General features: G+C 37.3%; 1 long non-coding RNA gene across 1 annotated transcript; it reads left to right on the top strand.

Moving 5' to 3' along the window:
• The first annotated feature begins 422 nt into the window (after window positions 1-422).
• On the top strand, window positions 423-4,029 carry LOC112922585 (uncharacterized). The gene is made up of 4 exons (XR_011997996.1): window positions 423-543; window positions 2,622-2,660; window positions 2,761-2,985; window positions 3,891-4,029. It is a non-coding gene; the product is annotated as an uncharacterized lncRNA (long non-coding RNA).
• The last annotated feature ends 23,678 nt before the right edge of the window (window positions 4,030-27,707 follow it).

The following is a 27,707-nucleotide window of genomic DNA, read 5'->3' as shown; positions in this document are numbered from 1 at the left end:
GCTGCAAGAGTTAGGAGGAGGCATCGTACTCCTACTCCTTTCAAGAATCCCAAAAATAGTCGCGGAGAGTTTTGGGTTTGTTTGGTCTTTTTTTTTTTTTTTCTTTTTTTTTTTTCTTCTTCCCTGCTGTGGAAAGAGAAGTGCTGCATTGAAAATAAAGATCATCAAACTAGATCTTACACCCTAGGCTGTAGGTCTGTAAATGGTTGGGTTGGGTCGAGTCTTTAGATAACGAGGTGGGAAGGGGAATCCATTCACATTAATAAACACTGAATAATGGACACCGTGGGATTTGTGTAATAACTGTGCATATAAGTCGTATAATGATTACTTCTTAAGAGTTTGTTTCAAAAAAAAAAAAAACTTAAGGGTCTTTTTTTTTTTTTTCCGACAATCGTACAGAGAAGCTCGTTTCTGAATTATGGAAAATGAAAGTTGGTGCCATTGTGCAAACAAGATTGACCAATTTTCATTGGAGAAGGAATCAGTTGGGCTCAGGGCAGCAACAACTTCATGACAATCTTAAGAAAAATTGCAATTCCTGTGAGTCTATATATATATATATTTTTTTTTTTCCTCTCTCTCTCTCCTATGAGTTATGTATTGGCAAGGCAGGGTTTGGGGGATCTTTTTAAGCCTATTATCTAAAAAAAAAAAATCTTCCTAAAGTCTTATATAATTGAGGAAGACTGAAGACAGAATTCCACAAATCATTCCAGTCATCCCAGTAGACAGCAAAGATTTTAGTCCTAAATTATCTTAGAAAGTCGGAATGTTGTTCATCATACATAAATCTCCAAAACATAAAGGGAAACATGACTTCCCTGAATCGCCACAAGTCCTCTCTAAAACTTAAGCCTTGTGTTTTAAGGATCTGCAAAGAGGTCCTTGGAAAAGATGAATTAAGAAGGTGAAATATCTGCATCGTTTAAGCGGTCTCATCACTAGTGGAAGAGGATCCACTGTGAAGTCCTAAGGAACCATCCTCAAATTTCCCAAAGCTACTCGAGTTGGAATAGTCCTTACCCCTAGCTGGTTAGAGCTTAATTTAGCTCCCCTGAAAGCCTATCCTTTCCAGGAGTTAACTTTCATTGGCTCGGGAAGCACCAGAGGCACACTCTCTCCCTCTAGTGGCTAAGCATTCAGACACTTTACATTTGGTGGCCCTGTCTCCCCAAGACTGGGGGATTTAGGCAAGGGGCAATGGCTCCCAAATTTTAGGATGGCAAAGATCACATAACCATTTGTGAGAATTAGACCATTTGGGAGATTTTTCCCTGGTTTAATGTCTTACGTTTCTTTCTCATTTGCAGACCATATAGTATGTCCAACTCACCCCAAAGAAGTCAAGGTTATGTTTACATCCTTAGACCAGGGGTTCTATTTTATCCTCTACAGTTGGATAATCCTGGCTCTGAGACTCACAATTGTACTTGTAGAAAGGAACCTTTGTATAAACTGTAGTAATTCACTGTGTTCACAGTTTTTCTCTACAGTATTTTTATAGCGGCTAGAGGATGTATTTATTTCCATCTTTTGCTGTAACTACAATACACACATTTTTAAAATACGTAGATGGTTATACTATGCATAAAAATGTGCCACCAGGGAAGTGCAGTACTGTATAAATATTCACTTTGGGGAGTTAGGAGTTGGGGAGAAAACATACCCCACACCCACCATTTTTCAAATAGCTGCTTTCTCATCCTTTCTGTCCCCTCCTACCAGAAACTGTGCCTACCCAGCACCAGCCCATATCTTGGCTCTTTGCACGTTTCTTTCATCGTACCATTTGTAAATATTTTTATCTGTTGAGTTTTAAAAGAAAATCTGTCTCCCCCACCAGAATGTCATCTTTTTTAAGAGCAGAGATTATGTCTGTCCTGCTAACAACTGTTCTCTCACAACTAGCACAGTGTTTGGTACGTCAGTATTCAATAAACCTTTACTAAGTGGATGAACGTGGAGTTAATCACATACTCACCTAGCTTCGTATGTTAAACTGTTTTTAAGGGACAAAAAGGGTAGGATAACAAGATATAGTCTAATTTCATAAAGACTTTGGTCAAGTCTTGGCTCATAAGTAATGTTATGAACATCATCAACAGGTCAGCTCTCTGGCTTACATCCACAGGAAGAATGTGAGCACTTTGGAAAGAATATAATTTTTACAAATATAAAGAGGAAGAGTGGTTAAAATTGTACATCAAATATAATTTTCAGTAATATGCATTTATGTGACCTCTCTGTTTCATAAACAATTTATTTCACGCTAATGCCTGATAATGCGTAAACCAAGTTGACTGACAAAGAACGCAACAGATTTAATTCTGTAATCACTGAATGCAATTAGCAAAAGAACATTTTTAAAAGGCAGCATAGCTAAAAGGTACATTATGAAGGATTTTGTTTTCTTTGGATGGCTTATTTTATCTGTGTTAGATTTAAAGGAATTTTAATAAAAGTGAATTGTTGTTCAAGGAATTTACTCCATGGTTTTTAACTTTTTATTTTGTTTTTATCAGGGGACAAGGGGGGACAATTCTAAACATTGTAATACTTGCCTAATATTAAAGGGGAAATTTTTGGAAGTTAATTATATATTAATTATTTTTATTTAGGTGGCTTTGTTGTGCAGATACAGAACATAATCACCCAAAGTAGGTTCCCTAAAGTTACTTAAATCCCTGAAAAAGTTAAAATTAACAAGCACCAGACACAATGTTTTAAACTGATTGCTTATTGTTTTATTTTTGTCAGGTGGTGGTGTTCTCTTTGAAGTGGTGTTCTCTTTTAATCGGGATGTGGAACAATGGTCTCATATTCTCCTGTCGACCTAGATTGACAGCATGAAGAAGCAAGCAGGCCAGAAATAGAACCATAATTTCAAAGAAAACATTCTAAGATACCAAATCCAGTTCATAAGTAAGGCATATTGATACCTCCCCAAGTACACTGATAATCTGGAGTCTGTTTGCATAGCATGTGAGTCCCCCATGGTAAGGGTCTTCTTATTCCATCCACCCTGAACAGTAGTTTCTTTTAACAATTCTTAAGAGTGTCACTTTGCAATTAGAGATAAGGCTCTTGTGCAAATACCCATGTCCCTAGAAAAGGTAACATTGTGACTTAAATTCACACTTTGATAGAATAATATCAGATTTCTTCTAGAGAGTACCTTTTGATGTAGAGCAGAAGATAAGCTATCTCTATCCCAAATGAGAATTACAAATTGTGGGAGTTAAACTTAGACCAAGGGGGTGAGGACTGGAGAAGTTTCTGAATCAAAATGAAAGTACACATTCTTAAAGATGTCATCAGAATATATCATAGTTGCTTTAAGATGCAGTTGTGTTCAGCATTATGAGGAAATGAATTCTATCAATGCAAAAATGAAGGAACTTTGGGCCGGGTCAAGTGTAGATAGCTGATGCTCAAAAAACAACTCTAAAACACATTGAGGAGAACATTCTTCTTAAACACCCTAAAATCCATGAACACAGAAAGTATAATGAGATTAATGAATTCTCCAGTAAAGTGTTAGCACAAAAGAAGAAAAAGATGATTCAACTTTCTAAAGACACAGCTTACAAATAGAAGGGATAATTAATAAGGAGAACATACGTTGTCTACTGAGCAGTAAGTTGGATACAAGATAATAAACACCCTCTGGGGATAAGAGAGAAAACCAAAAATGACCATTTGACTTTGGAATTGGTAAATGAAATTAGGGCACAGTAGCCTAGAGATTTATAATACCAACAGTCAGATTCTGCTAGAGATATCCATAGTCCAAAGCAGATGACAGGTTACATTGCAAGGCTAATACTTGGTAGTTAAACCAGTGCCAATAGGAGTATGATCCTGTTTTCTTTTGTTTTGTTTTTCAGTCCTGTGAAAAGCTCATGGAATTACATGTCCAGTTTTTGTGAGAAGCCTCCACTCCTTGTAAACCAAAATTCTTTCACAGTACAGCCAGAATCTAATCACATGTTTAAACAATCCTATATAGACTGAAGAAAATAGAACACACCAACAGAAAGTGAAGGAAAGGATCCTGGGATTCAATCTTCCCCCTTTTTATGACCAGATGGCGACAACCTAGGGAATTAAAAGCCACACAGGGATAGAAACGGGGAGCCGTTTCCTGCCTGATAACTCTGAAATATGGCGTGTGGTTTGGAAGAGGGAAATTAATCAAAGAAAGGTCATTTACAGGTAGTAAAGTCAAATGTCACCTCCCCCAATTCTCATGACTTGTGGTTTAGAGAAAGGTTAGCTTAATATAGAGGTTAGTGTGGCATTCTGAACTGTCTCAAGACATGATATATGAAGATGAGAATAACACTATCGGTATCCCTCCCCCTAACAGCTATGTTCACGCTTCAAAAAGGAACTTAAAACTTGACGTCATGGTGAGGTACTAGACACCTGGGAAAGTCCCACTTAGTAGACTAAGGATATCATCAAAAGTCCTATAAACTATATTCCAGAAATTGCCTCATTGGAAGACTATGTTTTTGAAATACATCATTTTTGAGAAATCCTTATGCAGAATCTATAGCACTTAAGATTGATGATATAACTGATTTCAATGTAGTATCAGTGGGACTAGCTATATACCATCTATGCCATGGTATACCAGCTATATACCATGCCTATTTTACCATGATAGGCATTTACTTTACGCCAAGCATAATGATAAGCATGTTACATGCATTATCTCATTTAGCCCCATAGTCCTTTTTAAGGGATAATATTAGCCCCATTTCCCACATGAAGAAACTGAAATGTGGATACATTATTATCTTTTCGGGGAAGCATATTGTCAGAGCTGGACTCAAAGACATGTTTTAAGTTCTAAAAGCCCATGATGGTAATAACTACCATGATGTATTTACCAATCACACAGGACCATTGCCATAGTTAACTCCACCCCTTTGGGTAACTACTGTTCAATATTGAACCTGCTTGGAAGAAAACTCAAATGTCCATGATGTTCTTAGAAGTTTATTGAAATGTGGTATCAACATGGAACTCTACCAAATCCAGTGCCTATCTGTGTGAAACATGACCTATTTGACACCTAATACTTTATCATCAGGTATTCATCAATACTTCCCTTGAGCTCTTCTGAACAAGTGAAAGACATGAGAGAACCACAGAGAGTGAGTTAAAAGATAACTACCCCATAAAGAATGAGTATCACAGTGTGGTACTGGCACAGACAGTGTGGTACTGGCACAAAAACAGACACATAGATCAATGGAACAGAATAGAGAATCCAGAAGTGGACCCTCAACTTTATGGTCAACAAATATTTGATAAAGGAGGAAAGACTATCCATTGGAAGAAAGACAGTCTGTTCAATAAATGGTGCTGGGAAAATTGGACATCCACATGCAGAAGAATGAAACTAGACCACTCTCTTTCACCATACACAAAGATAAACTCAAAATGGATGAAAGATCTAAATGTGAGACAAGATTCCATCAAAATCCTAGAGGAGAACACAGACAACACCCTTTTTGAACTCAGCCACAGTAACTTCTTGCAAGATACATCCATGAAGGCAAAAGAAACAAAAGCAAAAATGAACTATTGGGACTTCATCAAGACAAGAAGCTTTTGCACAGCAAAGGATACAGTCAACAAAACTAAAAGACAACCTACAGAATGGGAGAAGATGTTTGCAAATGACGTATCAGATAAAGGGCTAGTTTCCAAGATCTATAAAGAACTTATTAAACTCAACACCAAAGAAACAAACAATCCAATCATGAAATGGGCAAAAGACATGAACAGAAATCTCACAGAAGAAGACATAGACATGGCCAACATGCACATGAGAAAATGCTCTGCATCACTTGCCATCAGGGAAATACAAATCAAAACCGCAATGGGATACCACCTTACACCAGTGAGAATGGGGAAAATTAACAAGGCAGGAAACCACAAATGTTGGAGAGGATGCGGAGAAAAGGGAACCCTCTTACACTGTTGGTGGGAATGTGAAATGGTGCAGCCACTCTGGAAAACTGTGTGGAGGTTCCTCAAAGAGTTAAAATTAGACCAGCCCTATGACCCAGCAATTGCACTGCTGGGGATTTACCCCAAAGAAACAGATGTAATAAAATGCTGGGACACCTGCACCCCAATGTTTATAGCAGCAATGTCTACAATAGCCAAACTGTGGAAGGAGCCTCGGTGTCCATCGAGAAATGAATGGATAAAGAAGATGTGGTTTATGTATACCATGGAATCTTACTCAGCCATTAGAAATGACAAATACCCACCATTTACTTCAACATGGATGGAACAGGAGGGTATTACTGAGTGAAATAAGTCAATCAGAGAAGTACAAACATTATATGGTCTCATTCATTTGGGGAATGTAAATAATAGTGAAAGGGAATAGAAGGGAAGGGAGAAGAAATGGGTAGGAAATATCAGAAAGGGAGACAGAACATGAAGACTCCTAACTCTGGGAAATGAACTAGGGATGGTGGAATGGGAGGAGGGCAGGGGGTGAGGGTGAATGGGTGACGGGCACTGAGGGGGGCACTTGATGGGATGAGCACTGGGTGTTATTCTATATGTTGGCAAATTGAACACCAATGAAAAAATAAATTTATTATTAAAAAAAAGAGAATGAGTATCAATTAATGGTGACAAAGAGATACATAAAAAATCTTAACTTTAAGTTCTGGTTCACCAAGCATATTTGCACTTTTATTTCAAAAGGGAACACTTCTGATTCACTGCTCCCAAAAACATAAGCATCATATTCCTTCCTTTTGTAGACTTACTTGACCTGAGTGTGCAAAAAATGAATGACTGAATTTGTGTAGTGAACATTGTGATTTTAAATGGTTATGGTATTCTTAAATGACATTTTGAATTCAAATAACAGATTTTTTTCTAGTGGAGAGCAACTCTCAGTTTATAGTAAAGGTCAATTTGAACATTTTGCTAGGATCCATTAAAGGAAGCCTGTGAGAATAGGATTTTTCTATGTTTTAATTTACAAATTGAATACTGGAATAGAGACATAAAACTATAGTCTTTTAATTAGGTTTTTCTACCCCACTTTGCATAGGTATTAGAAGTAACATATTTGTTCTCTCATAGCAGGTTTTTCTTCCCCAAAACAAAAAGAAATATTACTTTTATTTGATAACAGAGGTACTACTTATGAAGGAAGCTGACTGATGGCTTTGGGGAAAAATTTTTTTTTTTTTTTTTTTTTTAGGAATTTTGGATGGCCTGTCCTAAGGCAGAAGAGCTTCCCAAAACATCTTGAGATAGCCAAAATATGAAATTAACAAGGGGTCTGGCATGTTCATAATATATTCTGAGTTTTTTAAATGATTTTGTTTATTTATTTGAGAGAGAGAGAGAACTGAGTGGGGGCGGGGGACAAAAGGAGAGGAGAAACAGACTGTCTGCTGAGCACAGAGCCCAGTGCGGGCTCCAACCCAGGACCCTGAGATCATGACTTAAGCCAAAGGCAGATGCTTAACTGAGCCACCCAGACAGACACTTCATTCATAATATATTCTTAAAAACAATTGAGCATCTCTTGATACTTATGTTCAAGAATAAATGCCTAACAGAAGACTCACTGATATTCAAACAAGAATCTTCTTACTTCACAATCTAATATATCTAAGAGAGAGGTATCCTTCTCCCAAGACTTTGGGAACACACTTTTGGAATTCCTTCCTAATGTGGAGGTAGACATTGCAGGCTATAAGGCCTGATTCCATTAGACAGTCTTTCATACACAGAATGCTTTGATCAATTTCAAACCCAACGTTAGCTACTTAGTGATATTTTCACTTTTCATGTAACTTTCTTATGTGAAGAGAGTATACTTAATAGTCGCTTTCCTTTATACATAGATGATATTTCTAAGTTTCATACAGCCATGTTTTGTAAATTTAAACATTCTGAGTTGTCCTAGGTACACCTACAAACTTGAATTTCTATAACCTCCAAGGCTAAAGGCCAGACCCTGGATAGTGAAGCTCACTATGTTTATTCCATTTTGCACATGCACATGACCCTTGTCATCTGGCCAGACTTTTCTCCTGACCCTCAAGAATATCACGTCTTAGGGATGTCTGGGTGGCTCAGCGGTTGAGCGTCTGTCTACCTTTGGCTCAGGGCATGATCCCAGAGTTCCAGGATCGAGTCCCCACATCGGGCTCTTTGCATGGAGCCTGCTTCTCCCTCTGCCTGTCTCTCTCTCTCTCTCTCATGAATAAATAAATAAAATCTAAAAAAAAAAAAAAGAATATCATGTCTTAGAACTTCAACGAATCCTTCAGCCTCAATCAAACCAGGCTACTTAAGGAGATTCATGAGGGACAATAGCATTTTTGAGATAAGCTATCCAAACGGAACCATTTAGAGATCAAGAGGAAAACCAGGCGAAATAAGAATAAAGGAAGAGACTAATAGCAATAAATGCTGCCTGTAGGGATGGCAGCAGAAAACAGATGGGAGTCACTGAAGAGAGTGTGAGAAAATAGAGTCTGTGAGTATAAAACAATAATCTCGATGAGTTTGGCTATAAAAGGAAAGACAGAGGCTAGGAGCAGGAGGAGGATGTGAGGTTGAGGAAAGTTTTGTTTTTTTAAGACTTCAAGCATGCTGATCAGAAGGTGCCAATAGCAATTTAGAGATTGGAGATAGAAGAAAATTGGTGAAGGGAAGTCCCTGAAGGGACAGGAAAAAAAAAAAAGTTCTAGAGCACAAATAAAATAAGTATACCTCTTGTATGCAAGAAAAGCAAGAAAGTATGAGTATTTACAAAGAAGTCTGTTGGTTGACGTGATAGGAAGTTGGGGAGGGTTTTAAGAAGGTGTCAGTGTTATTTTCTGAGAGTGAGGAGAAGAGTGAATGGATTGAAAGTTTAACAAAAGTTAATAAGCTTGAAATATTTGCTATGAAGAATGTGAGAAAGGCTAATTTTTAAAACGTATTTGGAAAAACTAATAGGCAGAATAGAAGAACCAGTTGAGGCTGGTGACCACAAGTAAACCATCAATATGCTGGATGCTATAACTTATAGGTGAGCTCACCAACTAGGTATAAAACTCTTGAAAATCTGAACCACAGGATTGACCCAGTGTAGAAATTTCAACAGAGGGCTGTAAGACCCTGGATCAAAAAAAAGTTGAGTTTAATGAAAAGAAATAAAATAATGGACTATTGAGTAAGCTTTATAGAGAAGGATACTGATGGGGTGGTGACCAACACAAGAAGTAGAGAGATATAGAGACCTTGCATCCCAGTGAGGTTGAAGAACTTGTCTAAAAGGGAATACTGAGTGAGATATATGAAAATATATGGGACTTTGAACAGAAATTTGTCATTTCTGTTGAATAATAACATGCCAGGATCCAGAATGGAGGTTGAGAAGTCATGACTTCAATGGGTTGGACTATGAGAAAAGTGATGGGATATCAGAAGATTATCTTGGGTCTTGGAGGTAGAGGAAGATATTGAACTAGGTGCTAAAGTCTTTGAAGAGCTAGTCCCTGAAGAGTATTGAGGTAGCAGTGAAGAAGGAACATCAGAGGAACTGCAGTTTTACACAGTAGTGTAAATAGTCTGAAAAAATGGTTTGGGTTGTATAGGGAATGCTGATCCTATTTTCTAACCCTGAGCTAGGTGAATATTAAGAAAGTGAGTGGCCTTCACTTGAGAGGACTATAGGTAGGGACCTTAACATCCGGTTTGTCAGTAACAGTCCCAGTTTACACCTATGGTCCTTTCATAACTATTAATAGTACCCTCTTTTGCTTTTAAAAGTGTTCTTGATTCTTTCTTTTTTTTTTTTTAATTTTATTTATTTATGATAGTCACACAGAGAGAGAAAGAGAGAGAGAGAGAGGCAGAGACATAGGCAGAGGGAGAAGCAGGCTCCATGCAGGGAGCCTGACGTGGGATTCGATCCCGGGTCTCCAGGATCGCGCCCTGGGCCAAAGGCAGGCGCTAAACCGCTGCACCACCCAGGGATCCCCAGTGTTCTTGTTTCTATGTTAAACTACATTTTCATTCCAGCTTAAAAGGGAGTCGCGGCCTCAACAAAGAGCTCTCTCATTTAGGAAACAAGTATTTTTTAAATTAATGAGCAGATGTAGGATGGAAATTTCTTGCTTGTTATGCTTGAAAAAGGAGTTCCAGGGACCATGGTAAGAAAGGTTTGGGAGGAGAAGGAGCAGTGTTACACTGAATCAGAGGAGACAGCAAATAGTGGTTGAGTTGAGAGTGTGGAATAGATGAGTTAGCCTCACCTGGAGCTTCCATCTTCCATATCAATTTCTTTATCAACCTCCTGATTTCTTTGATCTGGAATTGAATTGACAATATGCTTATCATTACTTACATCTTTATACTGTGGCCAGAAATTGTAGCACTGTATTCCAACGTGAAAGATTCACGAGGCCTAAATTGCTACAGGTCATGGCCATACCATGGCTCCTAATTGGGATGATAGCCTCCTAACACTTGCTTCCCCTTGCACTTACATTTTGAGTTTTCTTTCTTTGGAGTTTTGGCAGATTTGGCTTTCTCTGTCAACTCAACTTCATTACTTACTTAAAAATCAGAATAAGAGAGCAAGGCAGTTTCTGACCTCTGGATTTTATGAAGACTGGTGTATTCATCTAAGTCATTAGATTTTGCCAAGCATTGTATACTGAGAGCTGATGATGAAAGGACTGGAGTACTTAAGTCAGATGATAATGCCAAAAAACAAATAATAATGGCCAATCTTGTTTAAAGCAAATTATTCTTATGTCTCTAGTCATGGCCATAGGATAAAATGCATCTTTAAAGACCAATATAACATGTAACCATATTGGAATTAAAGTTTTTTTAAAAAAAGAAATGGTCCTACTTCCACTCAACATAGAAATCCCCATTACAACATCTTCATAGGACACTGTAAGTCACTGAAGTCATTTGTATTTTAAGTCTGTAAATAATACGCTGCAATGCAACTTAGGCATAAAGCTTATTGATGTAGCTTATGGAAATATATAGATAACGCCACTTCCCTGAGTTATGACATTCTTCATTCACCGTGACAAATGAATATATAAGTTAAAATGAGTGGTTTTTATTCACTTTCTAAAAATACTCATTCCAATTTACAAATAAACTGTTAATAGGAATCATTAAAGTAGTAAGCTTGCAGCATCAATTTAAAATATGAATCACTTATTTAAAAATCTTATAGATATTTTTAGAATTATCTCATGATAAGAAATCAGCCTAACTTCTTAAAACCGTGCTTCACAAACTTGTTTTCTGTACCTAAGCCATCTGCAGGTTTTATTTCTATTTAGTTGCATCAATTAATATATTCCTACTTCCCTACATCATTCCTTGCTTGAAAAAATTCTAAGCAGCACTTATTCCCCGACCCCTAGCTTCCAAACCCATCCTAGAGAAGTATCAGAGTATTGGAAGTATTGTAGCAGTTTGAAAAATATTCCTCAAGAACAGTGTTTTTCAAATGTCAGGTTGTAACTTAATAGAGGGCTATATATTTAGTGTGTCATAACCAGCATTTTTAAAGAATGAAATAGAAAAGTACAGTACATCGTATACGACAAGGATAAATAAAAAGGTAAACTTTGATTTCACAGATATGCAGATCTGGGTTACCACATAAAATGTATTTTTACCCCTATGGACTGCATGGTCAATAAAAGTTTGAAAGCCATTGTTCAAGAAAACAGATGAACAAATCGAGGTCTATCACTTTATCAAAATACCATATAGCAGTTATAGGGACGCCTGGGTGGCTCAGTGGTTGAGCATCTGCCTTCAGCTCAGGGTGTGATCCGAGAGTCCTGGGATCAAGTTCCACATCCGGCACCCTGTGTTAAATCTGCTTCTCCCTCTGCCTAAGTCTCTGCCTCTCTCTCTCTGTCTCTCATGAATAAATAAATAAAATCTTTAAAAATATATAGCAGTTATATATACCACCACATATATCAGCATGGATAAAATCCAAAATATTATGTTGGGTCAATAGTAAAAGAATTTTCTTACATTAAACATTGAAAACAAGGGGCAGCCCTGGTGGCTCAGCAGTTTAGCGCTACTTTCAGCCCAGGGTGTGATCCTGGAGACCCAGGATCGAGTCCCACGTCAGGCTCCCTGCATGGAGCCTGCTTCTCCCTCTGCCTGTGTCTGCCTCTCTCTCTCTCTTTCTCTCTCTCTCTCTTTGTATCTGTCATGAATAAATAAAAAATATTTTTAAAAAGTAAAATAAAAAATAAACTTTGAAAACAGTACTCTATATTGCTTATTTACATATATATATGTATATATGTACTAAGTACAATAAAATGGAAAAGAAAGATAACACTTTCAGAATAGCAGTAACCTCTGGATTGAGAGGGAGAAAGAGGGGATATACCTACAATGTTTGAGTTCTTAATAAAATTCCAGAAATCAGGAGACCTTTGTACTGTTTTCCAATGATTGATGTACTTCATTTCTGATATTTGTTTCTTCACACATGAAATGAAAGAATAATATAAGAGAGTGATTAAAATGTCCAGCTGGAAGGAGAGATGGAAATCTATAATGAAGATGTTTTTAATCACATGATATTCAACCCATCGAATTTAAATGACTTTTCAATGTTACCAGCTAGCTAGTAGTAGAATTCAGGCTAAATAAAGGCAAGCCATCTAAAATCATACTCTTTCATTTTCTACCATGCAACTGCCCTTGTGAAAGATGAAAAGACACAGCATCATTTTATCTAGGATAATAAGGTCAAGAGATACCATTATCCTCACGGTCACCATATAAATTGAGCCTAGTGACCAATGGTTCTTCTGGAGCTACTAAAGGAAAGAGTGGATGCTTTGAAAAGGCCAAATTCAATTAAAATGTGTCTCTTTATTGTTATATTAAAAGAAGTTATGATCACTGGTTTCAGGTGACCTTTCAGTTTAGTTTAGCCACACCTTAATCTTAAATAATCGATGGTAGCCGTGTCTGGTCTCCCGTAGTTATTTGATTTATAAATTGGAGAATATGAAGGAGTTCTGTTCGAGACTGATTTGTAGTTATTGCTAGAAGTTGATTAGCGATTGATCCCCCAAAAACTTCCTAAAAGAATTTGAACTCATTGTAAATTCAGAGAACAATAAGATGAAAAACCACATATAACATGAAAGAAACAAAGAAGCAAAGGGGAAGAAGAAATGCTAAGAAATTCTGATAATGAAAACCCCACAAATGAACACAAAGCTTACTTCTGAACTCATAGCAACCAAGCAAAAGACTAATTGCTCTAATTATCCGGGAAGCCTGTGAACTCATCATCCCAAACACACACACACAATTTCCTAGCTCAGTGCTACAAGAGAAATTTGACCCAGTTGATACTCCCAAAAGTGTCATTGGTGGCACAGGATTTAAACATCTTCAATCTAGAAAGCCTAGGGTCAAATCCCAGCTCTATCACTTTCTGTTACTTAATAGTTAGACAATTTTTTTTAAAGATTTTATTCATTTATTCTTGAGAGACATAGAGAGAGAGAGAGGCAGAGACATAGGCAGAGGGAGAAACAGGTTCCTTGCAGGGAGCCCAAAGTGGGGCTTGATCCCCAAACCTGGGATCATGCCCTGAGCTAAAGGCAGATGCTCAACCACTGAGCCACCCAGGTGTCCCTAGACAAATTTCTTAATCTCTGTTTCCTCATCTATTAAAAGTGGATAGTAATAATAGAATTTACCTCATAAGCGTTTTTTAAAACAATAGGATTAAGCAAGTAATATTTGTAACTGATCAAATCAAGGCTGAGAACAGCCCTTGGCCCTGGTAAGGGTTATATTGTATTTCTTTAATAAATTAAGCAAGCAAATAATCTGAATAACAGTTTTTCAAAGGACATTCTTAAATTAGTGTGATTGCAGTTAGTAATTGATTATTGTAGTGACACACAAGCTGACCATTGTTTTGCCCCATATTTTTCTGTTTATTTTCTTCCCAAGTTTTAAAACCTTTTTTCCATTTAAAGAAAAGAAAAATTAGAAAAATAAACATATTCTCTGCCACGTGGATCAAATACACATTTCTCATGCTTGCTTTTCAAAATGTAATTCTCCTAATGAAATATGTCAGATTCGGGTTTTTTTTAAATACAGATCTCAGCCAACTATAAATTAGAGCATATGTGTCATTGCCTAGAAAAACCTCACATAGCAACAAACAGCTAAATTAACCCACGCTCATGTAGGGGGTGCAAGGATTATGACAATTTGCAAACTAAGATATCTGCCCAGAGACTAGAAACTATCCAGTTTTTGTTTGCTCGCCCTCCTTAGGAGTCTTTAAAATGGAAAAATTTGACATAAGCATTATTTAATGAAATCAAAGATTTTTTTAAAACCTAATTATAGACAAAAACTTTTATATACGAAAAGACTACATTTTCTATCATATTCTGTTGAATTATTAAAACACATTTTTGTATTTGTTTCCCTGAACTCGTGTGCTACCGTACGTTATAAATACGTGCCTTATAATTTCATTTAGGTTAACTTAGCTTCTACTATCTGCATTAATAATGTTTCCATTATTCATTTTATTTCACAATAAAATATTTTCATGCATGTTTATCTTACCTTTCTTACTATATTAGAGTAATTTTAGAGAATGACTGGGTCATCATTTTTTATAATGGTCTTATTTCTTAATACAATGATTTACACAGACTTGGAACCATCTTTGTTAAAATTATCATTGAGATTGAATCCTTTGTCAATAAAGTAGTATAAAATACTCCAAAGCTGTCTCATCATTCATTCATTAAAAAGTACTTTTAATGCAGTTTCCTTTCTCTTTTTCTATTTTCAAATATCAATGCTATATTTTCTTTTTGGTTTAGATCTTTGCACTTTGGCTAAATCGACTAAACTATTCCTGCCTTTTGCAGTTATTAAAAGTCACTTTGTTTTCTTCTAACTCCTTGCAATGTTTATAAAAAGCCTATCTCTGGAGTGTTTTTATTCCTCTTCTTATATTATCATAATATGTCAGTTCTCACTATATGCCTCAAACACTGGTGTCCATTTAGAGTACTGTATTCATATTATGTACTTTTAAAAAGTGAGCTTATGTCTTAAAATAGTATATGACTTCAATATGATCACAGAACTAAAACGAGGATTAAAGGCTAGCTTTCAGAAACACCTGTTACTTATTCTCAATTTCTTTTAACTCAGGCTAGAGAACATGGTGAACTTTTAATTTTTACTCTTTTATTTGTATGTTTTTCTTTTATGTAGTTTTAGTATTATGCATTTCTCAATGAAATTAACAAATTCAATTTTCATTTGAATGAAATGAAAAGTTAATTTGGGCATTAGATTAGAAGTAAAAAAAAATGTGTATGCTACTACTTAATAGTAATGCACAATTCTGGCCTAATGTCTCTTATCTTTTCCATTTTCATTCAAAAGATTATTCTATATTAGATTTATTTAGGAACAATATATTTTAGGAATTGTCAGAATTGTTCTTTATCTCCTTTCTACTAGTTCATATTTCTCATTTAGTTATATGAGAATTTTAAAATTTTTATTGGCAAATACATACTGTAAGTAGGATGGAGAGGTTTTTTTATTGTATGGAGTGAAAACTTTATCATAATTAATTCATTTTCATTATTTAAACTTTGATTAATTCTAAGAAATATTTGAAGTTACTGTGGGAGATATTTGAGAATCCGAAGAATTAATTTAGGATGTTATCAATGACCATCAAGGTAGAGGATTAAATTCAAAGTGACGTAGTGAAAGCATTGTAATATATTTTGACACGACCCATTCATTTGATATATTGTTTATCCTATCTATGTATTTCAGGGGGTCATAGTCATAAACTTTGAATATCCTTTTTTAAAATCGCTAATAATTGAAGTGAAATTAATTGTGATGTGAAATAATAAAATTACAAAGAATTACCATAGCTTGCAGATTATTAATTGTTACTGAGCTTTGATTCTTTACTAAAAGTTGATTATGTTGCTACCCATCTCCATGGACAGAATAATGTGTGTTTTAGAAAAATCATCCAATGTATCTTATAATAAAAGGCAAAAAAATCTTTTCAATAGAATTAATAAATTATTGCTTAGATTTATTTTTAACAAAGCAATTTTTATCAAGACTTATCTAGCTAAGTACAATAGCAACAATAGGGAGAGAATCAGAATCTTTCTCATTACCTGCTTCTATAATTGTGCATGCATAAAGTATGCTTGAAGCCTTTGAAAGGAGAGATTGTGCAACCTGAATACTAATTTTGTGAGTACTGTAATTTCACGTCTGTTATCCATGTTCAAGCTGGTTGTGCTTTGAGGAGCAGCTGAGGCTTTATGGAAAACTTTGTAAAACATTCTATTTAGAACCAATTCTTTTTCTTTGCATTATGTGCTCTGGGTATTTTTCTTCCTTTGTGTTTTATTTTGAGAACATTTGTATGAAAACAAGATCTTTGTTTCTTACAAGCACATCTGCTCTAGCTGCTTATAGATTACTAGAAGTCATCATCCTCTGTGACATCATAATCATTTCCAAGGCAACCAGTTTGGCTCACTTTTTTTTTTTTTGAAAATATGATAAAAAGTTGCAGAATGTCAGCAGCAGCAAAGTGTTTATCTCAAAACAGCTACATAATAACTTCCCAGTTTTCTGTACCCACTGCATGTGGCCTGTTCATTTCAAAGCACCCAAGCTTTAGTCTATTGAATGTAATTATCTTAAAGTCCATGAGACTGTCAGTTCCATTACCCACAATTTAGAGAAAGAATAGAATCCTTAAGGAAACAAATTCTGAGGTGACCGACTTTATTGTACCTCAGTGCCCCGTCACATGGCTTGGCTGGTGCTAGTTCAATGAGGGAGGAAATATATGAGACCTTGGTGTTTTATGCTCTACAGTAAATAATGATATAGATTTGAATAACAGCTGGAAGGATCTTGAAGCCTTTTACTTGAAATGATTTTATGAACAGGCACTACATTCACTCAGCCACTTCAACGCTGTCACCACTGTGATGAAATGTGGCTATGAGAGGCCTCAGAACATAATCATTTGGATAGCGAGCCAAGGCTGCTAAAGAGGATGGGAACCAGGAGCAGACTTTGTGGCATGTTCCACTACATCAGTATTTGTCAAAATTATGAAGTTTTAGTCACAATAACCAAGCAATCCATAAAGAAATATTTATTATTTGCTGTGTGCATAGCACTGTATTGGGGATTGTGTGTGATCTAAGGTAGTATACATGCAATCCCTGACCTCCCAAGCTCTTCTTTGAGATGAATGTCTACTTATCATATCATAATTTTTTTCAGCACTGCTAAAATATTTTTAAATTAAATCCTTTTCCCTTTCATTTGGACAGTCTCATTTTATTTTTAAAGGTATACATTTCATATGGACCACATTTGTTCAGGATAATTGGCAGTGTGAGCCCAATAAAAGCTGTTCTTTGTTGAATGCTAAGGAAATTTAGAAAGAGATGGCTCAGTGGCAGCTTCAGTCTGAGCACACTTGACTCAGAATGGCAGGAATAAGATACATGATCCGGGACCTTAGTATGAAGCAAGTGTCAGCTATGCTGGGAGCAAATACACAAAATTGTGAATCTGAAGATGAATCAAGAATGGGAAAATGGGCAAAAGTCCTAAAGGCAAAGCATCCAAATCAAGGGAGGAAAGTCTAGGGAGTATATTTAAACAGAAGCAGGGCGCGTGTGGTGGGCAAAAGTCAAAATGGCAGGCAAATACAAAAGGTCTAAGCTGTAGGGTGGGTAATATTGTCGAAGTCCAACTACATGATTCAGTGACACAGTCAAGCAAGACTGAGCTCAGAAATAGGATAGCCATTTATGTAGTACCAGGGGCCAAGGCAGGGACCAATTAAAGATGGTCTACAGTATTAAATGTCCCATGACTGAACATAATTTATGCATGTTCCTATAGAGGTTTTCATGTATTCACCTGTTCAGTCAAGGACTGAGCTGTTAGAAACAAGGGTTAATATACCTGAAAAAATTGGTCTTTTTAAAAAAATATTTTATTTATTTATTCATGAGAGACACACAGAGAGGCAGAGACACAGGCAGAGGGAGAAGCAGGCTCCCAGCAGGGAGCCTGATGCAGGACTTGATCCCAGGACCCCGGGAGCCAAGGCAGATGCTCAACCACAGAGCCACCCAAGAGCCCCTGACAAAATTGATCTTATAAAACATTATACTGGGTAAAACAATAATTAATTCAGCAAACAAATATATTATTAAAATGTGTCTTATATGTCAAAGTGTCATGGTAAAGAATAAAAGAGTCAGAGAAGAGAGGTGCTACTTAGGTATCACAGAAGGCTTGTCAGAGAATATAACATTGATTTTTAGAAAATGTTATTGACCCCAGCTCTCACCCCCAGCTACAATGGTCTACTAACCTCACGGCTATTTAAGATTCATAATCATGGTTAGCCTTATTCCCAGCTTTTTTTTTTTTTTTAAATTCCCAGCTTTTGTAATCAACCACTGGTCTCCCCATGTCCAGGGATTTCTACCAGTAAAATCTCATTTGCATCCCTGATTTACACATATATCTGTCTAGTCTCCAAGGTCAGCTGACATCTGTAGCCCGATTTCTCTTGTTGCCACTTAGGCCCTCATGATGATACTATGAGAGTGGAAGTTTGCTTTATTTAGAAGAGCCTAACATTCATAATAAATAAACTCAAACACCTCAGTGACTTAACACATTAGAAGTTTATCTGTTTCTCGAAGCATATGGTGAGATTCAGGACATTTCCAAATTTTCAAATGCTCAATCATCCCTTGGGGGATTGGAGTCCTCCACTGGTTCCTCTGCATCTGCCTAGCAGACTAGAAAGGGAGAGAACAGAGGATCATGAAGTTTCTGTGGATCAGCCATCCTTTCTGCTCACACTTCATTGGACGGAACTCAGTCATATGGCACACCTAACAACAAAGAAGGCTAGGAATATAGCCTAACTGTGTGCCCTGAAGGAAAAAGGAAATAGGTTTGGTGAGTAAAACAGAGTATTTTTATTCAAAAAAAAAAAGAAAGGGAAAGAAGGAAGGAAGAAAACCATTCCACTCTTTTTCCTTCACAAAGAACTTACTTCTCATCTCTCCAGATGAGATCATCCAAGGCCCCAACCAGTCACAGAATCTGCTCAAAGTCCAGAATCTCTGGGCTCATGTCTGCTGTGGCTCTCTCAAGTCCACTAAGGAAGGGCCTCATGAGTATGGGGCCCATGCAGTTACATGGTTCCCCACACTCAGATGAGCCCCTGCAATTGGTTTAATGCTCTGCTCTCACTTCATGAAATTACTAATAATTTTACTGTTGAATTTGTGTTTTATAAGTGAAGTCCAGTGGGATAATGGAGCATGCATGTGAGTAGAGCAGATATGTACATATGTATTCTTTGTCCTTTACTACCCCATTCATATGAAGTTTGTGTTGCTCTTGAGGACAGAATTCTGGTAGGTCTATGGTGCTTGGGAATTTAGCAAGCTCAGTGTGAGCACAAGGTAAGTATATCTATGGTTGAATAAGCAGGTCATTGATAGACCCAAGAAACCATGCTTTCCATATGAACTAAAAACTTGCTATGAATGCAGAAAGAAGGCAATGGCATTCTAAGAAACACAGAAGATCCAGGAACTCTGTAATATCCTTGATCTTATGCTATCTTCCACCTACACTAATATGACGTCTTAGAAGGAAAGAGAAAGAACAACCATAGTTCCTTCTTTCCTTTTTTACTCATCAGTAAGCCAAAGGTAGAGAGTATTGAAAGAATGTGCACACACAGAGAAGCAAAATAAAAACAGTTGCATTATTGGGTGCAGCATTTCCACTTTTCTGGTGAGAACAAAATGCATATGCATGTGTGAGCCACAAAAGAAAAATAGTATAATTTCATTAATTCCACATTTGAGTTAAATGCTCTTGTAGGGGATCCCTGGGTGGCGCAGCAGTTTGGCGCCTGCCTTTGGCCCAGGGCGCGATCCTGGAGACCCGGGATCGAATCCCACGTCAGGCTCCCGGTGCATGGAGCCTGCTTCTCCCTCTGCCTGTGTCTCTGCCTCTCTCTCTATCTCTCTCTGTGACAATCATAAATAAATAAATAAATAAATAAATAAATAAATAAATAAATGCTCTTGTATTTGCATTTTAAAACTGACATTGCACAATAAAAACATGAATGGTAAAATTAAACATTTCTTTACTTAGAATGACATTAAGTAGCAAATATAAAATACCATAATAAATCACAACCTACCGGAAAGGAAAGGATAAGGCTTTATGTTTTAACTTTTTCAATGGCAACTTTTCCCTACTGATTGAACAAGGAGACCAAATTTTCATTTTGTAGTAGGGCTTACAAATCATGCAGACCTCCCTGGGTCTAGTTTCTGTATCCTTTTCCTAGCATAAGTGCAATAAAAGCTTCGGGTCAAAAAAAGGGAAGAGGATACACATAATAGTCAATGACCCACAGAAATTATTAAAACTTTCTGGAAAGACCCTGTGAATGGTGACTAGCCAAGATGTGAATAGGTTTTTGTTCTGTCCCTGATTCTTCTCTCTGTGGCCCTTGGCTCCTCTCTCTGAGAGTTTCTTCCTTAACCATTATCTTCCACAGAGATATCTGAAATGGTTGTTGAAGAACATCCTCTTTGTGGATTGTGCAGCTTTCCTATCTCTCTTGCTCTCCAAGGATGGTTTTAAGGTCTTTTTTCAGCCCTGGCTCATGGTTTCTTTGGCATTACAATTTCTTTAAACATTGTTTTGGTGAGTTTCTGATCTATTTACTTTCAGTTAGTTCCATGTGCCAAGGTTTTTTGTTTTTTAATAGTTATTAAACTTGGGTTATTCCTTTGTTTCCTGGTCTCCATATTTTTCCCTTCAACTTAATGGCAATCTGAAACCACATGCTGTGAAACCATATGCTAACTTCTCTGATGTTTACTGAAGGGCTGAGTCATTTGAGAAATCTCACTAGCCCTTTGTCATTTGGGGCCATTATTTTTTTTTTTTTTTTAATTTCAGGTCCCAAAGCTACCAACTTTTCTACTAAGGAAGGCCCTTGATCCCTGAACTTTCTACTCTCACCATTCTTGGCTTAAAAATTAGCCCAAACTCACCTGAGTTACATGCCTTTCTTGAGTAAGTGGTGAACAACACACCATCAAGCTGACAGTTACAGCTACTTCCCCCCAGCTACAGGCTCAGGAGATTTGCGGTCTGCATTCCATGATCTCCCATGACAACTTCACTGAAAATATCCTGAGCCAGAGCAGAACTCTCCAGACATCTAGCCTGCTGTATTGTCTCCTTACTTCCTGCTGGCTGGTCTCCAAACCAATGGCACTTATCTTGAGTTTGTTACAACAGCAGCACATGTCTAAGTACCAATTTCTGCACTTACCAAGGGTGGATAGCTACTGTAACTAGACGCTAAAATCTCAGTGCCTTAAACATACTAAAGCTTATTTTTGTTCACATTACACATTACTGTGGGTTCACGATCAGTGATGAACCACTAAATGATTAAGAGAACTAGGCTCTTTCCATCTTAAATTATTTTATTTTATATTATCAAAAATTACATTTTTAAAAAATCTTAGTTTAAAACTCTTTTCTGGGGGCAGCTGGGTGGCTCAGTTAGTTAGGCATCTGCCTTCAGCTCCAGGTCACTGTCTCAGGGTGCTGGGATCTAGTCCCGTGTAGGGCTCCCTGCTCAGCAAGGAGTCTGCTTCTCCCTCTACCTACTCGCCCTCTGTGCTCTCCCACCCTCCCAAATAAATAAAGTCTTAAAAAAAAAAAAAAACCCTCTTTGTTAAAAATTTGAAAGTTCTGTTTAGAAGCTCAGTTTATTTTAATGCTTTCCTTTAATAAGAATATACTATGAGCAACTATGCCAACAAATTAGGTAATCTGGAAGAAATAGATGCATTCCTGGGGATGTATAAACTACCAAAACTGAAACAGGAAAAATAGAAAACCTGAACAGACCCATAACCAGCAAGGAAATTGAAGCAGTCATCAAAAATCTCCTAATGCTTTCCTTTAACAACCGAAAAAGACTTCTTACAATTAGAGGCAGAACCAAATGGGAGAAATATTTGCCTGCCCTAAAAAAAAATTATGACACTTAGTTTTCAATCCTGCCCAAAAGTTTACACAAAGGTTTTGTTGAAATTTTGTTTGTAAAGTTAAGTTTCCATCTTCAATTGGTAATTGTTACAAAGCAATCAAAGGATTGACTATTTTGTTTTTGACAAATATATTTCAAAGTCACTGAAATATTTTTAAGCAAGTCAGAAAATTCTGTTTTTAAGTTTTCTAGGTATCAGGATATAAGAGATATTTTTAAACATGGCAGATTTACTTACACTGTTTCAGCTACACACAAAAAAAATTATAGTAGAAATCATTCCAAAAGTTCCTTTTCCAAATGTGCCCTCCACAGCATGAGATTTTTTTTAAGTAATTACTATTTCAGTCATTTTTAAAACATTACCTCTACCATGAAAAGATTGATTATATTTTTGCAAGTGGCTATTAGGAAGTATAGCCACTGGTTATCACAGAAAATGTCACCAACCAGAAGCTGACAACGTAGCCCACTAAGGTCAGTCTTTCTGAGTGAAAAGGGTGAAGTAAAAAGGGTAGAGAGGAGAGCTGGAGGAGTCAATGAAAGACATCTGGAATACTCATAAAATCATATGCATTCATGTGTGAACTGCAAGAGCCTAAAAGTGAATGAATGAATGAATGAATGAATGAATGAATGAATGAGAGTACCATGGTCGAGCCTCTAGTTGTGGAACTCCTACATCTCCCTTAGAAAAGCTTGATATGATCATGTAATAAAAGACTGTTGGAGTCTCTAATGGGGCCTCTTTAAACAAATTGAGGTGTGAAATGATATGGGTATATGTACTAAAAATCTAGATTAGAGAATGCAGCTTGATGTGAGAGCCACGTGGGCCTGCCAACAGGGTCCCAGAATGAGCAGACTTGCCTATTCATTCTAGGTAGTGCTAGATTAGAGCTGGACTCGCCAAGAGAGAAGACCGCTCAGGTAAGACTGCTCAAATTGGGTCAGAGGAGTGGAAAGATGAAAAGTTTGCCTAGGAAAGTCCCCTCTAAAGAAAGCACGGTGTGAGAAAACAATGTTCTCCTCTACCAAAGTTTACTCGACTAGATCTAGTGAGGGTGTTAGCGTCAACCCCTATATTTAGTATCAGTATTTTTCAATGCACTCCTTTTTAGATAAAAATACATATAAGTTCTAATGTTTTCTTCTTTTAACCCCAAGAGCCTTTACTGCAGACTCCTTAGGATGCACCTACACCACTTCAAAACCATTGGGCCAAAGAATATGCCTTTAGACCACTGTAGGCGGGTCAGCCCTCGCTCAGTTCCTGGTAAGTATCTTGCCCAAAAGCAGGAAGAATTTCATACTTTGTGCTTACTTTGCCTTCAACACTGTTTTGATTCTCATCTAGGTACTGGACTCAGGTTCAGCCCCAGTCCTGCTTCCAGCCAAGCCTCATGTCCATCTTCCAGGGAATGCGTCCTCTGGCTCTTTGCGGATAGCCCAGAATCCACCTGTCACTACTGCTCAGCTCTAAGCTGAGTGCTATTGACAGTATGTCAGCCTTATGATTATATATGAGGAACAACACATTATGTCAATGCACTTAAGTCTTTTTTTTAATCTGCTATGAAGGTTAGAATGACTTTTATTTTTTTTTCTCTGCTTGACTCTTGGCAAATCAATTAAGAAGTTTTAGAAAGAAAAAGAAGAAACATCTTATAAGGCAGTTTACACAGTGAATAAGATTTTAGCTTCCCAACGGCTTCATAGCAGAAGGGGTCTGAAGCAACAGAAAGACTAAAATGGGAGACAAATGACACCTATACTTCCTTCTACCATTTTTGGCCAGAAACCTTTTTTTCTTTTAATTTATATTTTAGAATAGTTTTAGATTTGTGGAAAAACAGTTCCAAAGTTAGTACAAAGAGTGTACTGTTTAGTTCTCAACAGACATCAACCTGATTTTAAAATTTTTTTATTTGGTTGGATTTGGCTTGCTTTTTATTTTTTGAAATTATGTGCATTTAATGTAACTTCAACAGCTCAGGACAATAATTCTAAGATTTGTGTAAGAAGATACCTCTGCCATATTCCAGGGATTTAGTTAGAATAAGAATTCAGAGCTCTGACCTCTGGCCTCCTTAAGTAGATTTAGGAGAGTTGAAAACTGCCCCTGTGGGCAAATATTTTAGGAGCTGATGAGCATTCAGCTTTGTTTAAGATACCACATGTCATCAATATGCCCAAGAGACTGACAATTTCTATTTATTGCTTCTTGAGAGAGAACCTGGAGTCTACTGGAATGTCTTGTCAGCACCGGGACAAGAAAGAAGACCCATCTTGAGGAGCAGACCACTCTTTGAAAGGTTAGGAAGGTCATTAGTCTTTGGATGAGTTTGTAGTAGCTTAGAAGCTTGTTACCCAATCATTCAAGGGAAAGAATGAATAAACACAAAATAAGAGAGTGTGGCTGCCCCTTTTCCACTCAAACCTCATGCCTTTAGAACATAAACTCCTAGGGGTCAGAGCTACTAATTCTCCATGTAGAAATTGTGCCTGTCATATAGTGGGCAGTCAGTGGAAAAACTTGGCAACTTCTGCACTAGGTAAGAGAGTAAGAAGAGGCTGCTGAATTGTCAGCAGAAGAGAGAAGCTTTAGGAGGAGGAAAGTCATGATGAGCTCCCTATTTTTTTTAAAGATTTTATTTATTTATTCATGAGAGACACACAGAGAGAGGCAAAGACACAGGAATGGGGAGAAGCAGGCTCCATGAGGGGAGCCCAATGCGGGATTCAATCCTGGGACCCAGGATCACGCCCTGGGCCGAAGGCAGGCGCTAAACCGCTGAGCCACCCAGGGATCCCTGTAGCCCCCTATTTTTAAACCTGTGGATTCTGTAGGGAAAATTTGCTCATGGTCCTAAAAGTGAACAAAACAGTAGCTCCTGCATAGAACATGGGAAATAATTTTTTATTGAAATCCAGAGCATCCAAATAATGGGGGTTACTGTGTAATTGAGAATTGCCACAGGCTAAGGAAGATACAACATAGGACATCTTGTTAATAGAGAGCAGTAGTCCTGACTGCATGTGGGGAAGGCAGTGAGCAATCATCTCCACAGAGGATTCTCATACCTAAGATGGCTCTGGGAGCTACTTATAGTGGAGGTGGAGCTTAATGTAAAAAACTGCTTCTCAAAAAATGCTGGAAAATTCTCATTGTTTTACATCATCACAAGACTTTAGGTCTTTTCAAACTACCTGATGCAAAATATACATATTAATAGTTCATGCAATAGCAATTGACACGCTGTGGGGTCCGCGTGTACCATCAGAGAGCATTTTTCATTTTCTAGACAGACAAATGATCATATAGTAATCCTTTAGAGTCATTGGTCCTCTTTACATTATAGATATCTGAAAATAATAATTAATATTTCTCTAGAACTTACTCAGTGGTCAGCAGAGTACTTAACACTTTGCTCTAATCTTTAAAACAACCCTATATGATTGGCAGTATTAAAATCTTCATTTTAAAGAATAGGAACTGAGTCTTAGAGAAAAGTTAAGACATTTGCCCATCCTTACACATTTAATATGCTTGGATTCAAATCCAGATTTTGTTGATTTTAGAACCTGCATGCTTGATTACTACATCACATTCATAGAAAGTTTAATACAATTAACTTGAGTGCTTTCTTTTTACATTGTTCTATTATCTGTCACTAAACTTTATAGTTTAAACAAGATGTAGTGTAGCCATGTGATTGAAAACCTGATTAGGGTTTGCTGCCTTAAAACCAAGTTTTTCTTATTTTTTTCATTCAAAGTACTGCACTATGTCCATCTTTTGCTCTTAGCACTGAGTAGAGGATACGAAAAAATGAGACATAAACCCTACGTTCAGAATCTTATATTTTTGAGAATAACAGCCCATATATATGTATGTCAAATTCAATAATCATAAAATCTATATGATAAAGTTCCAAGAGGATAGTACACACAAGTTCCATAGGAGTTCAGAAGAGACAGGGGCCACTCTGCTTGCATGGGCTGGGAAAGCCTTGTGGAGGTGGAAATTGAGTGATTCCTTAGAGAATGAGTAAATTTGCATAAATATAGAAGCAGCAATAACCTACTTCTATATCTACTTCTTCCTACAGAAAAGAGGGTGAATAAAGATGGCAAGGTAAAAGTAATCACTGATGTGTCCATGGGGTAGTAATTAAACCAGTTTAGATAGTATATGTCGTTTGTGTTGGAGGATACAGTAAGTGAAAATTAGAAACATGTAAGGAAATCCCTGAAGGGCCAAAGCTTCACCTTTGTGGTGCAGGTGGATGGACCTGGCACTTAGAAGGTATTAGCGGGGATCCCTGGGTGCTGCAGCGGTTTGGCGCCTGCCTTTGGCCCAGGGCGCGATCCTGGAGACCGGGATCGAATCCCACATCGGGCTCCCTGCATGGAGCCTGCTTCTCTCTCTATGTCTCTGCCTCTCTCTCTCTCTCTGTGTGACTATCATAAATCAATAATAATAATAAAAAAAGGTATTAGCGGGAAGGATCAACTGGACTGGGAGAAATGGAAGAGATCCAATGATGAAGCTCTGGATGGAGGGGGAAGAGTAGTTACTTGGGAGAGGAAGAGATGGCAGGTAAAAGTACGAGTCAACAAGGGAGAGGATCTAGACTGAAATCCTGATGAGTCTGAACTCTTGTGAGAACGCCATCTGTAGAGACCTGGTTGTGTTGGAACAGAGCCATTATGGAGAAGACATGCAGCATATTGGATCTGAAGAAAGTAAAGAACTTGAAGATAATTATATAAGGTGAGCTTTTAACAAAGAGTTGGAAATTGTTGGGAATGGCATTCAATTTTAAATACCAGGAGAAAGGATGTCTGGGTGGCTCAGTGGTTGGGCACCTCTCTCTGGCCCAGGGCATGATCCTGGAGTCCCCAAATAGAGTCCCACATATGGCTCCCTGTGTGGAGACTGCTTCTCCCTCTGCCTATGTCTCTGTCTCTCTCTGTGTGTCTCTTATGAATAAATAAATAAAATCTTTAAATAGGGCAGCCCAGGTGGCACAATGGTTTAGCTCCACCTGCAGCCCAGGGCGTGATCCTGGAGAACCTGGATCAAGTCCCATGTCAAGCTCTCTGCATGGAGCCTGCTTCTCCCTCTGCCTGTGTCTCTGCCTCTCTCTCCCTCTGTGTCTCTATGAATAAATAAATAAAATCTTAAAAAAATATATTAAATAAATAAATAAATAAATAAATACTAGGAGAAAATCATGAGCCCAATTCTGAAAATAACAAGAAAAGAGCATCTTTTGTGGGTGGAGGCAGAGAAAAAAAGAAGGAAATGCAAAAAAAAAATTAAAAAGTATTTTATTTGGATATTTTAAACATCAAAGGAAGGACAATGGAATAATAATGGTGAATTCAAGATCTGGAGACCCCCAAATCTGTCAATTTCTCTTTTCCTCATTGAGTGATATGA

This window comes from Vulpes vulpes, chromosome 16 (genome assembly GCF_048418805.1).
Source record: "Vulpes vulpes isolate BD-2025 chromosome 16, VulVul3, whole genome shotgun sequence".
NCBI lineage: Eukaryota > Metazoa > Chordata > Mammalia > Carnivora > Canidae > Vulpes > Vulpes vulpes.
This window is presented reverse-complemented; position numbering and strand designations above follow the sequence as displayed.